Source organism: Colobus angolensis, unplaced genomic scaffold (genome assembly GCF_000951035.1).
Source record: "Colobus angolensis palliatus isolate OR3802 unplaced genomic scaffold, Cang.pa_1.0 Scaffold91, whole genome shotgun sequence".
In the NCBI taxonomy this organism is placed as follows: Eukaryota; Metazoa; Chordata; class Mammalia; order Primates; family Cercopithecidae; genus Colobus; species Colobus angolensis.
The window spans coordinates 1,838,982-1,856,393 of NW_012123043.1; the positions used below are offsets into that span (position 1 = coordinate 1,838,982).

Below are 17,412 nucleotides of genomic sequence, written 5' to 3' on the forward strand. Positions count from 1 at the left end.
GGATCTATTGCTGGTGAGCTGATGTGATCTTTTAGGGGTGTTAAAGAACTTTGTTTTGTCATATTACCAGAATTGTTTTTCTGGTTCCTTCTTATTTGGGTAGACTATGTCACAGGAAAAATCTGGGGCTCAAGGGCTCCTGTTCAGATTCTTTTGTCCCACGGAGTGCTCCCTTGATGTGGTGTTCTCCTTCCCTAAGAGATGGGGCTTCCTGAGGGCTAAACTGCAGTGATTTTTTCCGCTCTTCTGTGTCTAGCCACCCAGCAGAGCTACTGGGCTCTGGGCTGGTACTAAGGGGTGTCTGCAAGGAGTCTTGTGATGTGATCCATCTTCAGGTCTTGCAGTCATGGATACCAGCATCTGCTCCGGTGGAGGTAGCAGGGAAGTGAAGTGGACTTTGAGGATCCTTGGTCATTTATTTTTGTTTAGTGCACTGGTTTTGTGTTGGTTGGCCTCCAGCCAGGAGGTGGTGCTTTCAAGAGTGCCTCAGTTGTGGTACTCTAGAAAGGAAGCAAAGTTGCCTTAGGGTCACTTGGTTAAGTATTCAGGTTTCTGAGGCAGTGTGTAAGGCCACAGAGCTCCCAAGAGATTTTGTCCTTTGTCTTCAGCAATCAGGGTGAGTAGAGAAAGACCACCAGGTAGGGGCAGAGTTTGCTGTGTCTGAGCTCAGACTCTCTTTGGGTAGGGCTTGCTGCAGTTGCTATGGTGGATGGGGATGTCATTACCAGACCAATGGAGTTATGGGTAAGTCAGGGGGATTGGGCTGCCTCTGCTGAGTCATACAGGTGGCCAGGGAAGTGGGGGGAAGTTGGTAGTCACAGACTTTATCCCACTCCCACACAGCCCACAGTCCTAAAGGCCTAAAGGCCAGTCATTCCCACCTTGCCCCACCAACAGCACTGAGTCTATTTCCAAGCAGCCAGTGACCAGGGCTGAGAACTTGCCCCAGACCACCAGCCTCCCTGCTGAGAAAGCAAGCAGACTCACAGTGTCGGTATCTCAGGGAGCCTAGAGCAGTGATCCAGTCCTTTCAAAGGATCTGTGGAGTCTCTCAGCTTTTCTGGTATGTTGCTGTGGTCGTTCTTGGAGCAAAAGTTCACCACATGAGTCTCCACATGCTGCTCTCTCTGTCTGAGCAAGAGCTGTAAGCTAGTCCTGCCTCCTATCCAGCATCTTAATCCCCCAACCCCATACCTTACTTTTTAAAACACTCTCTTCCCTTGGTTTCTGTCACACAGCACTGTCCTGATTTGCTTCTACCTCACAGGCCACTCCTTCTCCATTTATTGTATAAAGTTATCCTTGTACTCCATTGTCTAAAGGCTTAGCTCTCCACCTTCTTAACTTCTAGTTTCTTCTTTAGGTTGTTCCCATTCTGCATCCTCTTCCTATATCATCTCCTCTACACACGTAACTTTACCACCTTTATGCAGTGCACATTACTTTAAAATCTCTAGCCCAGAAGTTGCTGTTTCAGATGTGTATACAAAACTGCCTAGTTTCAATGACAGCTCAAATTCAATATGTATAAAATCACACTTAGCCTTTTCTCTTCCATTGTCTTAGTGAAAGATACTTTCACTAACTCAGTTGCTGAAGCCAGAACTAAGAAGCCTCTTTGACAACTCTCTCTCCCTATGCCTTCCCATGTTCAATCTATTACAAGACTTTGTTGATTTTAATCCCCTAAGCATATTTTAAATCTATCCAATTCTCTTCATATTCACTATTGCTTCTATAGTTCAAAATTAAATGGTTATAAAGTACTTAACATATATTACTAAATTCTGGACAATAATAAAATATGCAAAATATAAAGTAAAATAATACATGAAGCCATTTTCCATTTTCTTAATTTTAAAAAAAAAATATATATATACACCAATGTTCAGCCCAAGTGCTGCTTGTGGGGGAAAATCAACTTTAAATCCAAGGCATCTTAGACGACACAATGTGACTGAAACAAATTTAACACACTCAACTTATTAGAAAATGGAAGGTTCATCATTCCTGTGTTTGGCAGCCTTCATAAAACTTTTCCTGTTACCTTAGTGGAGGTGGAATTTGGGAATTTTGTTTAGAAGGAGCAATAGGAAGTAGAAGGTTTTAGGTTCAGATACATCTCTCTAATTTGCAAAGTAATTTATGAATGTTTAATTGTCATCTCAAGAGGTAAATGTATCCTGAACATAAAGAGAAGAAATAATTTTATAGGAAAGCTCCATGGATAACACAATCCCTTCTTCATTCGACAGCATCATTTAGCATTCAAGTCGACAATAAAGACCTGACACATTTTAGCTTCAAAGTTTTGCTCTTAACCACTGTGGTCTACTATACTACCTGCCATTCAAAATAATGACAACTTGTGAACCAAAGACAAGGATCAGAGACAAGGCAGAAAATAGTGTCATCAACTGTAGAATATGCCATGCGGGGTTGATAGGAGTTAGTCTTCAGTTCATGGGAAACATGTCCTTGGCTGTCCAAAAATAATAAATCCTTTTGGTAACAGTCAAGATAGGCTGCCTCAGTGAAAAACAGCCCTCAGGATTTCAGTGATTTAAACAGCAACGGCTTTACTTCTCATTACCACTCTACAAGTTCATTGTTGTTCTCTTTTAGAAAGTGAAGCTAAGGAAGCCTCAATCTCTTTGATTTCACCACTGCTGAAGCAGGAAAACAGGGAGATGACAAATAGTATCCTGACTTAAAGTTTCTGCCTAGAAATGACATAAATCATGTCTACTCACATGGTCCTTTCCAAAGCAAATTCTCACAAAAGGTGTAGGAAAGTGTAATTCTACCTTGTGCCTGGAATGAGCAGCATAAGGTATATTTGATGAATGAAACTAATACCTCGAAAAGACTTTAAATCAGAGGACCCAATTAAGCCATACCCAGTTTCCTGACCCACAGAAACTGCGAGATAATATATGTTGTATTAAGTCAGTTTAAAACAAAGCAAACAAACCAAAAAACAGACAAAAACTAATGACTACTGTAATAATCACAACTTTACAGAATATTGAGGTCCTAAGTCAGAATGGTGTTGCAACACCCAGTGAAAGATAGGAAGGCCTGAAGTCTACCCTGTGTATATTCCTGTGTGCTGTCTAACCTGTGGCTGTTCTGTGCATCAGGACAAGCATGGTAATAAGCTAAATATGATTTGAAAGTGGCTTGGTACTCACAGAGGTAGGGCAATGGAGATAATTTAAAACACCTATTTCCACATTGCATTTTACCCGGGATAGAATAGATTAAACCTCTGATATTCTCTCCCCTGGATATTGCTGGCACAAACACCTCACTCTTTCTTATGAATGCCCCTCAAATCTGCAAATCTGCATTATTCTGGAAGTTGATCATTTTGCTGATCAGGCCAATGGTGAACAAAGTTTTCTCTGGTCACCACATTCATAAGACAATACCTTTTTTTCCTATGGATTAGGGTTGACACAAACTCGGTACTGAGAGTTCATCTTCTCAGCCTTAGCCTAGGAAAGTCAGGATGAAATACTCCAAATTCAACTGTGTGTCTAGACCAGTCCTCTAAACCAAGAGTAATGTAAAGGAGACTGTAGAAACTGGGCTTCACATAGAAAAAAATAATTTATTTGGACTGTTGTAAAAGCATTAAGCTAATCCTTAGGAACTAGGGAGATATCACAGCTGTCACTTGAAAATCTGTCACCTCATGAGGGGAGCCTCATTATTACAGAGTATTTTACTCTTATCATTAAAGAAAATGGGCCGGCCGGGCGCGGTGGCTCAAGCCTGTAATCCCAGCACTTTGGGAGGCCGAGACGGGCGGATCACAAGGTCAGGAGATCGAGACCATCCTGGCGAACACGGTGAAACGCCATCTCTACTAAAAAAATACAAAAAACTAGCCGGGTGAGGTGGCGGGCGCCTGTAATCCCAACTACTCTGGAGGCTGAGGCAGGAGAATGGCGTGAACCCGGGAGGCGGAGCTTGCAGTGAGCTGAGATCCGGCCACTGCACTCCAGTCTGGGCCACAGAGTGAGACTCCGTCTCAAAAAAAAAAAAAAGAAGAAGAAAAGAAAATGGGCCATACCACTCCTCAGGAGGCTGTCCTAACTCATTCTGTGTGTCCTTGGACAGCCTAAGGCCATAATCCTCATCTTGCTGAACCTGAGAGATTGGGGGTAGGAGGAGCACGGGCTTCCTACCTCAATCTGACTCATATGTTTTATATTTTAAGCAATCCCTGCAGTGGAAAGGTGTGATACTTCTGTCCACTTGTTATGGGAGGAATTGTGCCACTCCAAAAAGTGATCAGAGTCCTAACCCCCAGCACCTGTGCATGTGACCTATTTGGAATTACAATCTTTGCAGATGATCAAGTTAAGATGAGATTATTAGTGTCGAGCCTAATCTAATGTGATTGGTGTCCTTCTAAAACACAGAAATTTGGACACAGCGACAGACATGCATTCAGAGAGAACAGCATGTGAACATGAAGGCAGAGATCAAGATGATGTATTTACAAGGCAGGAAATACCAAAGATCGCCAGTAAACCACCAGAAGCTAGGAAGATAGGCATGAGACAAATTCACTCTCTGGGGACGGTGGGGGAACCAGACTCAGCCCTCAGAAGGAATCAGCCCTGCCAACACCTCGATCTCAGCCTTCCAACCTTCAGAACTGTGAGACAATACATTTCTATTGCATAAGCTACCCAGTTGGTGGTATTTTGTTACAGCAGCCCTAAGAAATTAATACAGCACTGCAAGTCCATGTCTCCCTGAAGATGATAGACCTGATAACATCAAGATTTCATTTGCCTGGAGTTCGTTTTCTAACAAAAAAAAAAATTGTCTAGGCTCATCCAATTATTTCAGTTATTCCTGCTTTGAAGTCCTACACTTTTCCTTCAGAGACCAGATTTACCTGTCTCACATACTGAGATCTAATAATATCACTATTTCAATAAATATGGAAAATTTTTCCTGAAACAGGACTCTTTGATGACATAATTACAGAAATCTCTATAAAAAAAGTAAAAAGTACTCAGTAATACGAAAATTGAAATTATATTGGTGACAGTCTATTGCACACAGCATGCTCGAGATTATATGAGCCAATGAATTTAGCTATGAATGTTTAAAAGGCCTTGTCCCATTTAAAACAGTTTGGAAAAGCAATGGATTGCATTAAACAATATAATAATATGAACCTATTAATATTATCCAGATTACTAAACTAATACTGAAGAAATTATCTTTAAATAGAAGTATTCTAGGAAGTTTCTAGAAAAAGAATCCATTGGTTGCAGTTTTTGTGTTTAAAGTCCTCTCTACTCCATGGAATGTAAACTTATCTACAAGTTTCATTCAGAATTACATAAAGCAGCATAAATAAATATGTCTATTACAAATACTTTATTGCTATATCTTTATGGATGGTTTCAGGGAGAAGAAATCCTGTGGACTGTAGATTGTGTTTAGTACAGGAGGCATTCTCCCCAAATCTGAGTTTCTCTTTTAAAATCACTACTGGGGGCCACTTGTTAAGTATCAGATTGTGGTCATCAGATTAAAAAATAAAATATGTCTGTTTACTCAATCTAGTATATATCAAAGCTCTCTCTCTCTGGCCTGCCCATGCGTTCAGAGTCCTGAGTACCAGTATGTGGCCCACCTCTGGCAATCCCGCTGTCTGCTGCCTGACCTCCCCCCAGAATTAAAGCGGTCACTCGCCTGGCTCTGTGCATTGGTTGAGGAGGCAGGATTTCACTGGCTGGGATTAGACTCTAGGAAATGACAATTTACTACTTGTATGACCTGAGTTGAGTCACCACCTGAAAACTGAGGATAATAATAGTATCTACTGTTATGGGTTTTATGATGATCAAATGAGATAATAATATAAAATGATTAACACACTGCCAGGTATATAGTAAGCACTGAACTGTATCAATTCAAATTATCATCCAATATTTACTAATCTCCCATGTTGTCAGCCACTGTGCTGGGCTGAAAGGACCTGAAATGAGTTCATCAGTGGCATGAAGTAACCACAACCTCAGCTGTTTCAAGGAAATGTTTGTGTCTAACACATGAAATTGTAACTCTTCTTGTATATTACAAAACCAGAGCTTAAGTTCTATCGCAGATGTAGACTAATAGAAGTATGTTCATAGAAAAATGAGTGGCAGGACAGTGTCGTGGCTGAAAGCATGAGCTCGAACCAGACTGCCTGGGCTTGGATCTCAGCACCTTTGCTACTTTGTGTAACCTTGGGCTTATTTATCTTCTCTGTACTTTAGTTCCCACATAGAGTGTGTGTTACAAAGTGTCTGCTAGCACTATTAAGGACTAAAGCAAAGCCTACACATAGAGGAGATACAATTAAGTCATCCTGAGGAGAAGAAGGACTTCTGAAAGAAGTTTGAGAAGGGTTTCCAGGAATAACTAGAAAATGGGCTGGGCACCTTGGCTTTTTTTTTGTAATTGCAACACGTTGGAAGGTGGAGGTGGGAGGATCACTTGAGCCCAGGGGTTCAAGGCTGCAGTAAGCTGTTATAGCACCACTGCACTCCAGCATGGGGAGAAGAGCAAGACTTTATATTAAAAAAAAAAAAAAAAAAAAAGGAAATGGGCAGGTGCAGACTTAGGAGAAAGGATGTAATAATGCATTTTGGATAGAAGACAGTGTGTGCAAAGGCAGACTTTGAATAATGTAGTATAAAGCAATAGCAAATAATTCCATGGTTTTGGAGCATAGGAAACTCAGTGCAAATAATTCCATGGTTTTGGAGCATAGGAAACTCAGTGCAAGGGGTAGACAGTAGGAATTTATGTTGAAAAGCAGATATGAAATAGATACACTGCATAATGAACATTGTATGACTCCCTCAGAAGTGCAAATTTTATTTCATTAGCGATGGGGGTGCCATCAAAGGTGTTAGGGCAGGGAAATGCATGTTGATTTATTATTCAGTAAATATTTATTGAGTGCCTTTTATTTTAAGCAATGTGGATACAGAGAGTAATAAGTGAGACCAGTTCCCTTTTGTTCAGAAATCTGCATTACACTAATGGCAGAAAGAAAATAAACAATGTGAAAATATATTAAGAAAATGTTTGATTATATAATTACAGAGGATGAGGGTGATATGATGGATCACAGGGAATTGGGACTTTTTATATTGAGTGGTCAAGAAGAGACTCTCTGAGAATATAACATCTGAGCAAAGACCAGAACAAACAGCAGGAGGCTGCCATACAGGGAGAGAAAGGGATCAGGCCAAGGGAAGAGAACAGCAAGCATGTAGGCCTTGAGGTAGCAAAATGCCCAGTGTGTTCAAGGAACAAACACGAGGTCACCTATGGCTGGAGCGAAATGAGCAATGGGTGTGGTAGAGACAACAGCTGCCCACCAAAGATCTGTGTTTCCCCTTCATAGTGTGCAATTGTAGCTAGAAAGCCACTGTTCAACCAGCCACCTCCCTCCCCTCTTGCATCTTGATGGGGCCATCTGACTAGTTTCAGTTTGTCAGCTGACTATCCCCAGTTCAAACCTGGAAGCTTCTTATTGAGGGTGGAAGAGCTTAGTCAGGCTGGATTTCTGAATGACTGGGTGGAACAGAATCCTGTTGTTCTACCTTAGATTGCTAAATGAGAAAGAAATTAGCCTTTTTGTGCGTTAAGCACTAAAATGTTAAGTTTCTTATAGCAGATAGCAACACCTTAACCAGTATATGCCGTAAGTGGTATAAACTGAGGTCAGGGAAAGACTAGATCAGGTAAGGTTGTATAGGTCTCAGCAAGGAATTCAGAGCTGTATTTTCAGGTATCTCTGTGAACAGTGTCCTAGAAAAACCTCAAACTCACATAATAACTGAACTTACCATTTTACTCACCCCTACTTGCTTTCCCTCCTGTATTTCCTCTTTGTTGTGAATATAAAATTATTGAAATTTACTGATTCTCTACAGAAGAGAGAAAGATTAAAGGAAGGACAACACAGTGAAAAGAATACATAGAGGAAGCATCTCCGTGAGAGAAGAAAGCAGCATGGTATATCAAAAATTGCATTGACTTAATCTTTATTCTCAGATGTTTTGAATTCCAATCCTGGTTCTACCACTTACTGACTGAAAAATGGTGGACCATTTACTTAATCTCTGGGAATGTCATTTCTATCACATATGTACTGGAATGTGTTCTAACCATAGTTTCCACGTCTAGGCCAACTATTAGCCACAAATGATAAATTGTAATTGACTGCTCTGATATAACTAAATGAGTCACAAGATATTATCTATTCAATTAAAAAAATAAAAAGTTTTCAAAATATTTTAAATACACCCCCTGGTATATTTTTTCTTTCACTTTACTTAAAAACATAGGTGATTCTGAAGATACTAGGTATAACAGCATATAGGATATATAGTAGAGTATATACAGGTCTTATTTATTAAATTACTAAATGCATATTTTCCTGGTCTCAAATCATCAGTGGCCTTGGTGACCTCAGAGCTAGTGATTTCAGAATTTAATGGCGAGAAATGTTTCAGTGTAAAACTTGGGTAAAGCATTCCACCTTTTCCTACTGTCTAGTGATCATTTAAATGCCTCATATGCACAGTGACCACCCGGGACCTGCAGTGTTCAGAGGCCCCACAGGTACACAGGCAGGGAGGGGTATCTGTCCAACAATTCTGAGTTGCAGACATAAAGTTTTGCTTTTAGGAAATTATATCTGGGATCCTAGAATTTAAGTTTATACTATCTTCTATTATCCTAGGCCAGCGTTGTTATTTGGGAAACAAATGTTTAGCCAAGGACGTTTGATAAATAAGTTGTCTTCAGTATCAGTTAAAAACCTAAATAGTTCAGGAGGTAATTCCATCAGATAGCTGTTCTAAATGCTAATCATAAATTTGTATACTTTACATTTTGGACTTTGGTTTACATACATTTTATTATTATATTAAACAATGCAGGTAAGTATATAATCTTTTGGGGTTTCCTGGTACTAGTAATTTTCTTCATCTTTTTCCTTCTCTCTCATTCTCCTCCTTTGATCTTGCTCAGGTTAGTGTAAATAAACTGGGTTTTCTTTGTGGCCTTTCCACTAAGTTGTGATGCAAATGTGACCAAATTTGACTTTTAATCTCTGGACTTTGGTATCTTCACCTATTGAATGTAAGCCCTTTCTAAGCCTTAATACACATACATACATACATATCTATATACAGATATAGACATAAGTATAGAGTTAAAGAATGTCCATCATGGGCAAATGAACAGAGAGAGAGTAGAACAGAGTATATAAGAGCACATATTTTTGGAATCAAATGCAGCAAGCTTAAACCCCATCTCTGCCAAGAATAAGTTGTGTGGCTTTGGCCAAATTACCCTCCTGCATCCTTATTTCCATCAACTGTAGAATGTAGATGAAGACATTACTTAACTTATAGGGTTGTGCTTGTTAAGTAGTGAACTTACTTCAGTGCCTGAAAGAGAAACCGTACCCTTAAATATTAGCTCTTGCCACTATTATTCATAGGGATCCTTCTGTATATGATCCACTGTGAAAAAAGTGAAAAAAGAAAAATGTCTACTGTAGGTAAGTTCAATCCCTGGAACACAGTTTAGCCAGTGAATGGCACCTTTGTGCCAAGGAACGAGCATCCCCTCCTTTGGGTACAAAATCCTATAGGAGGTCCCAACCATTAGGGGTAATTGCAAAGCAGACAGACTCAGTAGAACTGAACCTACCATGAAAGGAGGAGTAGTGAACTTTCCTCTAAGTAGTGAGTTTTTTCCTCAAAGTAGTGAAAAAACAGACACTTTGCAATCTGGAATGTTCTATCTTAAAATTTTGACAGAGAAAGCAATTATTTTACACAACTCTCTCATCTAATTGAATCTCCTTAGTGTTATCTTTTAATCTGAGCAGAAGGTTAGAGAAAAAGAAATGATAGCAAGAGCAATATGTCTATTACTGATGAGCCTAATGAACTAGAAATTTTGCTGCACAAATAAATGATGCAAACTGTAATCATTTTGAATTCAAAAAAGAAAGGATTTCTGAATTATACTGTTTTCTTAATAAAAGTACCAAGTTGAAAATAACACGTAAGACATGCATGGCTTATATGTGAAATATAAACATTGTCAAAGCACCTCACCCCATTTTCTTCTGTAAAGAAAAGAACTATTTATTTTTCCTATTTTCTGAAGATGCTGTGGTAGGTAGAATTCCTAAAATTCCCCCACCCAAAGATGTCCCACTCTAATTCCAGGAAGCCATGAATATGATGAGATATCTCTTCTATAATGAGGCCATAACATATGGCACAGTTGACCTTAAAATATGGAGATTATCCAGGTGGGCCTGATACAATCACATGAATCCTTAAAAACAGAGAGCTTTCTTCCCCAGATGGCAGCCTCCACGAATAGGAGGAATTCGATGCAACACTGCTGACTTGAAGATGGAATATGGACAGTCTCTAAGAGCAGAGAGTAGACCACAGTTTACCACCAGTCAGCAAACATAGACCTCAGTACTACAACTGCAGGGAATTGCACTCGGCCAACAGCTGAATGAGGCTGGAAGCAGATTCTTCCCTAGAGCCTCCGGTTAAGAAACCAGCCCTGTGCACACCTGAATTTTGGTCTCATAATACCTAAGTAGAGAATTTAGCCATGGTGGGTCAGACCTCTGACCTATAGAAACTATGAAATAATAGGTCTGTGGTGTTTAAAGCTGTGATGTTTGTGGTAGCTTGCCATCCTGCATTCTCATTTAGAATCTTTATTAAAGGAAAATCTGTTTCCGAGATCATTCAGGTTGTTGGCAGAACTCATTTACAGCGTTGAGCGGTCTTAGCTGGAGACCACCCTCAGTTCCTTTTGGGCAGCCTTTTAATTTCTCAACACGGCTGCTTATTTTATCAAGCTAGCAATGAGAGTCTCTCATTCCAGCTGGCCAAAGCAGAGTCTCGGGTAACATAATATAATCACAGGAATGATAGCCCAACAACATCTTTGTCTGAAGACATACCACACTAACGACAGAGTGACATTCCATCACTTTTGCCATATTTTGTCGGAAGAAAGTCACAGGTTCCATTCACGTAGGAGTAGGGGATTATAGGCTGTAAACATGGGGACCACCCTAAGAGTAGTCTGCCATAGACCGTTTTCTGATCTCAATAATTCATATGTCTCCCACATGCAAAATACATTCCCCACTCCCAAGGTCCAAGAATCTCATCCCATTATATATCCACTAAAAGTCCAAAATTTCATTCTCTAAATCAAGTGCACATGTGGATAAGGTCCCTGGTTATAATTCCTTCAGAACAGCTTCTAGGCACAATTCCTCACCATCTCTGGGCCTGTAAAACCAGAGAGACAAGTTATTTGCCTCAACACATCCAACATACAATGGTGGAGCAGGCATAGGGTGACAGCTTCAGAAACTCCAGTTCAAAAAGGGCAAAAAATAGAAGTGGAAAAACAATCACTGTTGGATAGCAGTTCAGAAACCCAGCTGGTTACACTCCAGCCAGGGTACCTTGATTAAGTTTCAAGGCCTGGAATAATCCTCCATGGCTTCTGGCTCTACATCTGGGTTCTTGCTTCTATATTTTTTGTTGTCCTTCCTTTTTCATAAAAGATACATGTTTGCAGCTGAATAGTAATCAGCTGGAATCTGCCAGTAGAAATGTAGAGGTCCAGTAGCCTCCTTTCTTTCTTTCACTTTATTCTCTCTCTCTCTCTCACTTTCTGTCTCTCTTCCTCTACCTCTATCTCTCTCTCTCTCTCTCTCTCTATCTGTATCTCTATGTCTATCTGTATCTGTATCTGTATCTGTATCTGTATCTGTATCTCTATCTCTATCTCTATCTCTGTTTTTCTCAGTCCAAGCTTAGCAATGTTTCGGCTGAAGTAATTTTCTCAAGAACTTTGGGTGTTTCCTATGGCTTTTAATGGGGTTCACTCTCTTAGACAAAAGTTCCATCCACACTTCTTTTTAAGATAAATTCTCCTTGCCAGGCGTGGTGGCTCACACCTCTACTCCCAGCACTGGGAGGCCACAGTGGGTGAATCACTTGAGGTCAGGAGTTTGAGACCAGCCTGGCCAACATGGTGAAACCCTATCTCTACTAAAAGTACAAGGAAGAAAAAATTAGCTGGGCATGGTGGTGCATGCCTGTAACCCCAACTACTCAGGAGGCTGAGGCAAGAGAATTGCTGGAACCTGGGAGACGAAGGTTGCAGTAAGCCGAGATCATACCACTGCACTCCAGGGAAACAAAACAAGACTCTGTCTCAAATAAATCAATAAATAATAAAATGAAAAATAAATCCTTCCATACACTGGCCTCCTTCTGAGCTGTCTAAGGAATATCTCCATTCAATCTCCTAAAGGCCCTTTGGTTTGATTGAGAGAATCTGAGAAGCATATCCTTAATTCTTGTGACTAAATACTCTGACTTCTTTATCTTTCCAAGGTTTCACCAAGTCCATACAGTCACATTCTTGACTCTTTCTCTAAAGCATGCTTTCCTGCCAGGAAAACATCTCCTCATGTTAGAATCTTTTACTCTCTGTAAAGGCTGGGAAATTTCAAATTATGAAATCCTGGTTTCTTTGTACTTAACAGTTCTTTCCTCGATTTATCTTTCTCCTCTTGCATTTTATTATAAGCAGTAAGAAGAAACCAAGCAGCTCAATGGCAGTCCAACTGACCACTGCTTGGAAATGTCCTTAGCTATATATTCAACTTTGTCACTTACAAGTTCGGCCTTCCATGAAACTACAGGAGACAAGCTTTCTAACACTATATAATAGCAAGGATCCCCTTCCTCCAGTTTCCAATGAAATATCCTGATGTTCTTCTGAGCCCACACTATCAATATACTTGAAGTCCAGATTTCTATGAACAGTATGTTCAAGGCAAATTAGATTTTTCTATCAGGCTCTTCAAAATTTTTCCAGGTTGTGCCCTCTGACCAGTTCCAAAGCTGCTGTTACATTACAGGTATTTGTTATAGCAGTACTTTGCTTTGTTGGGGCTTAAAACACAATACCGCAAAGTAGGGCACTTTGACATGCTGAGTACTTTGAACTGAAGGAGATTGGAAGGGCTTCAGAAGCAAGACATTTTCTCTGATCTTCTCCCACCCTCCTTTTTTCTTCCCTCATTTCTCCTACCCTCCTTTCTTCTTCCCTCATTTCTCCAAGGTAGAGTCACAGAAATTAGAATTCCTGTTCCCCAGGGCAAGTCCTAGAAACTAGAACTCCTCTCCCCCAGCACAAGCCAAAAAACCCAGAGAGGTCATTCTCTGACCTACCTCCCTTGAAAGTAGGCCCTAAGACCCTCATTCCAGAAGGGTCCTGCTGCATATCTGGGTGAGGTATGCTACACAGAGAGGCCAAGAAGAATCCGAAAAATCAGGCCTTGCTGAGTTCCCCTCAGATAATAATTATTAGATCACATCCTTTTATTCCAATCACATATTTACATGACTGTCCCTTCTTCATTGAACCTAAACCTAAAAACACAGTTTTCCCTGGGCCTTTGAGTCTTCATATCTGGTTTCCTATGTCATGTAAAACTTTCATTAAATGAATTTGTCATGCTTTTTCTCTTGCTAACCTGTCATTTGTTATAGGAGTGTCAGCTGTGAACCTTCTAACAATATTCAGAAACCCAAATCTACATTTGTGTTCTATGGATGTATAACAAATTACAACAAAATTAGTTTAAGAAACAAACGCAGTTGTTAGTTTACAGTGTCCATGGATCAGGAGTCTGGTAAGGGCTTAGTTGTGTGCCCTGCTGAGCCTCACAGGCTGCAATTAAGCTGTCAGTAGGGCTGTATTCTTATGGAGAGACCCTACTGGAAAACAATTCAATCCAAAGCTCACTCAGGGTATTGACACAATCCATTTCCTTACTGCCATATGATTGAGGGACTAGCCTTTGACCATCAACTGCAAGGTTACCCCAGGCTCTAGGAGCTACCCTCAGCTCCAGAACCTCAGTTTCTGGCCTTGTGAGCTTCCTTACTTGGAAGTAAGGAATGGCTTACATGGCTGTTTACTTCATCAACTTAGCAAGGAGAATCTCTTACTCCAGACTGAGAAGACAAAATCCTCAACATAATGTAATCGCAGGAATGATAACCCCTCACCTTTTCCAGATTCTGCTGATTAGAAGCAAGTTACACACATCTGCTGCACTCAAAGGAAGAGGATTTATACAGGGCCCGGGCATGGGGGCATTCTGGGGCCTGTCTGCCATACAGCACTTCTTCATCCTCTTACTGTTATTGTTTTTACTATGTTGTTGGGATACAAGGATTTTGGATCATGAAGAATAAGGAGAGGAATGGAAATCTGAGTCTCTTTTTTCCTCGAATTCTCTGCAGAAGTAGTTGAAACTACAAAATACTCTGTGTAATTTCTGAAGTTCAGCTATCTATGTTGTTCCTTTGCCCCATTACCACAGATAACTGAGATGATCACAATGAATTTTAAGTTTGCTAAAAGCCATCACAGTCAGTATATGCTATGAGTCACACCCTTTAAGTTATTAAGACACTGTTCATATCCTCCATAAAGGAGAGAAAACATCTTTATTAGCTAAAGAGTTTAGTTTTGAACATTCTTCATAAAATGTATCTATACAAAAACAGATATTCTGCTAAAGCACAGCTACTGGTAATAGAGAACCAAATATGTCTGGGGTCCAGACATTTTCCTCAAATGCACTATACAAAATAAAATGGTCATTAGAAACCAATAAATTTGGTTTCAGTCCATCAGTCATTGACGATATTATATAAGTTAGCTTAATTTTTAAACATTTGCTTTAAAAGCCCAAGTTCAGACCCATTTTAGAGATGCTCATGGATTTCTGAAGATAAGTTCTAAAGTATCAAGATGGTACCAGAATAACTTTGCAGAATAGGCTCTCTTCCTCCTAAGTTTACATGATTAACTTGCTGTCTGGAACCTGGTAGAGAGTAAGCCCAGGTGGCCAGTAGACTTTAGCCATCCTACATCCCTTCATTCTCCCTTCTTCACTCATCTAATGTTTATCAGGCACCTTTATTTCTGGTGACTCCTAGTAAAACGTTTTGCACAAAGACTATCTGTGTGGTAATTTCTGTGCCATTCTAAGTTTTCTTAGCAGAAAGTTTCATATCACTAATAGGTTCTTTTTAGCCTTTTATTGTTTTGAGATCTGGTTACCAAGTGGCTTTGGCAGCAAGAAACACCTGCAATCCTAGCTCTCAAGTGGAACATTTGAAGTCAAGGTTAAAAGTTCTCAAATAGCATTGCCGATTGCTTAACCATATTCAGATACCTTGTCTAAGTTCAGATGACTTTGTTTGCCAAACAATTTTTACAAATTAGTATTGCTTATCTCAATACAAAGTTGTGACATGAACAATGCTCTTTCTTCTATTGTTTGATACGCCTTAGTTTTGATTCTCTAACAGGATTGTAAATATCAAATGTCTGTGTCGTCACAGGCCATGTCTTCTTCTTAGGATGATCTGAGGCACGCAGTAGGCTCTCAATAAATGCATTATTGACATAATATGTTTCTAACATTTTAATCCCACTTACTAGTCCCACTTACTTGTTTCTGCTCTTAATTGTACAACTAAATCTATATTTACATTAAAAATTCTTTGAAATATATTACTTTTTTTAATTTGACAAAGTGATCACTTTAGTGGTAGACTTCAAAGTAGAATAATGAAGTACAGTACATATCTTCTAATCTAGTCATGCAATTATAGCATTTCTTACAGTATTAACACTCTATCACTAGAAAATCCTCAGGCAATAATGACTAATAAGGAAAGCATTTCCTGGCAACTAATGACCGGCATGGGGGCGCTTGCTCTTGACACAAAGCCAGCAGCCCTCAGCCCAGCTGGCTACTGCCTAAACCGGACATGCCAGGCCTCCCTCTGAGGTTACTGTGTATTTATTTATAAACTGTTAGTATAGTGACAAGAAATTTAAAATGAGACAATGTTTAGGTGCTGTTCAGAGGAAAGTACCTGTGGGTAGATCATGATACTTTTTTAGTTGTAATTACATGACTCAGATTATTCTTCCTCTCTGTGGGTGACATCATATATATTCAACATTTAGGATTTAAACATTAAATAAAATCTGCTTTTGGAAGCACACAGAATGTATAGAGGTGATAATAATAACAATAACAATAATATAGCTAGGACTGACTGAGCCTTTATAAGATGCCAGGTTCTATGATAAGCACTTTACATGCATTAATTGATTTAATCTTCATAATGAATCTGCAGGGTAAGTAAGAAGAAACAGAGGCACAGATAGGAGAAAATAACATGCCCCAAATCCATAAGTAGTAAGCAGTAGAGCCTGGATTTAAGGCAAGGCATCCAACTTGATGCCAACTGTTATTTTGTGTTATTACAGCTCCAATAGCAAAACAAAACAAAAATATGTAAGCCATTATTAACAAATTGTAAAATACCAGAAGTCTTGTATGTACTACTCTATATTGTTTCTCTATAAGATGGTCTCAAATTTTTTCAAAAGAAAAATATTTGAAAGTTACGAAATGTTTTCAGTTAACTTAGGTAACACCCAACAAATAACACAAAATAAATGCTTAAAAAAAAAAAAACTAAAAAGCACACTGTCAGCAAGACTATTATCAGAGTCCATGAAAATTGTTGAAATATATTTTCATCTTATGATAATAATATTGCCAGAAACTTACTGTTAAAATTTTGTAAGTACCTGTATGAGTAAAGAGGAATGAGAATGCACAGGGAGAAAGTTTTTCTTTCCAGAAATATTTCCCTTACAGTCTGGAAACTTCCTTTACCTTTTTTCTAATGACAACACGGTCCACTAATTGGCAATTTACTTTAGTTAACAAATTTCCATTTTTGAAATGCAAGTGCCCCTGGAGAGTCAAGATAGCCTCCTCATTAGTTACTCACATCAAGGTAAAAAATTATTTCAATGAGCTTTCTCTTAATATCTAGCTTAATGTCTAGCCCTGGGGTAATTTGAGTTGCAAAAGATAGTTGGAATGGTGAGTGGAGAGCTGAGTTATTTTGAAACAGGAGAATTTGAGTCGTAAGAGCTATTGTGAGAGCCCACCACAGGGAAGCCTCAAGTAGGAATTGGAACATACATGGGAACCAAGAAATAGAGATTAGAGGGAGATCTTATCATATTTGCAAATGCAAACATTGAGACCTCCAAATGCATTTAGAAGCAAAGGCTTATCCCTTTTCCAGACTCTAAGCACTGGGAAACAGGTGATAGTGATGCCACTGCACTAAGATAGTCTCCTCCTACTTGGCCTGGTGTTGCTGGGGCAAAGCCAAAGCCTGGATC

At 39.5% G+C, this 17,412-nt stretch overlaps 1 pseudogene; it reads left to right on the forward strand.

Moving 5' to 3' along the window:
* The window catches only part of LOC105504393, a 137,194-nt pseudogene that overhangs the window by 17,593 nt on the left and 102,189 nt on the right, over positions 1-17,412 (forward strand).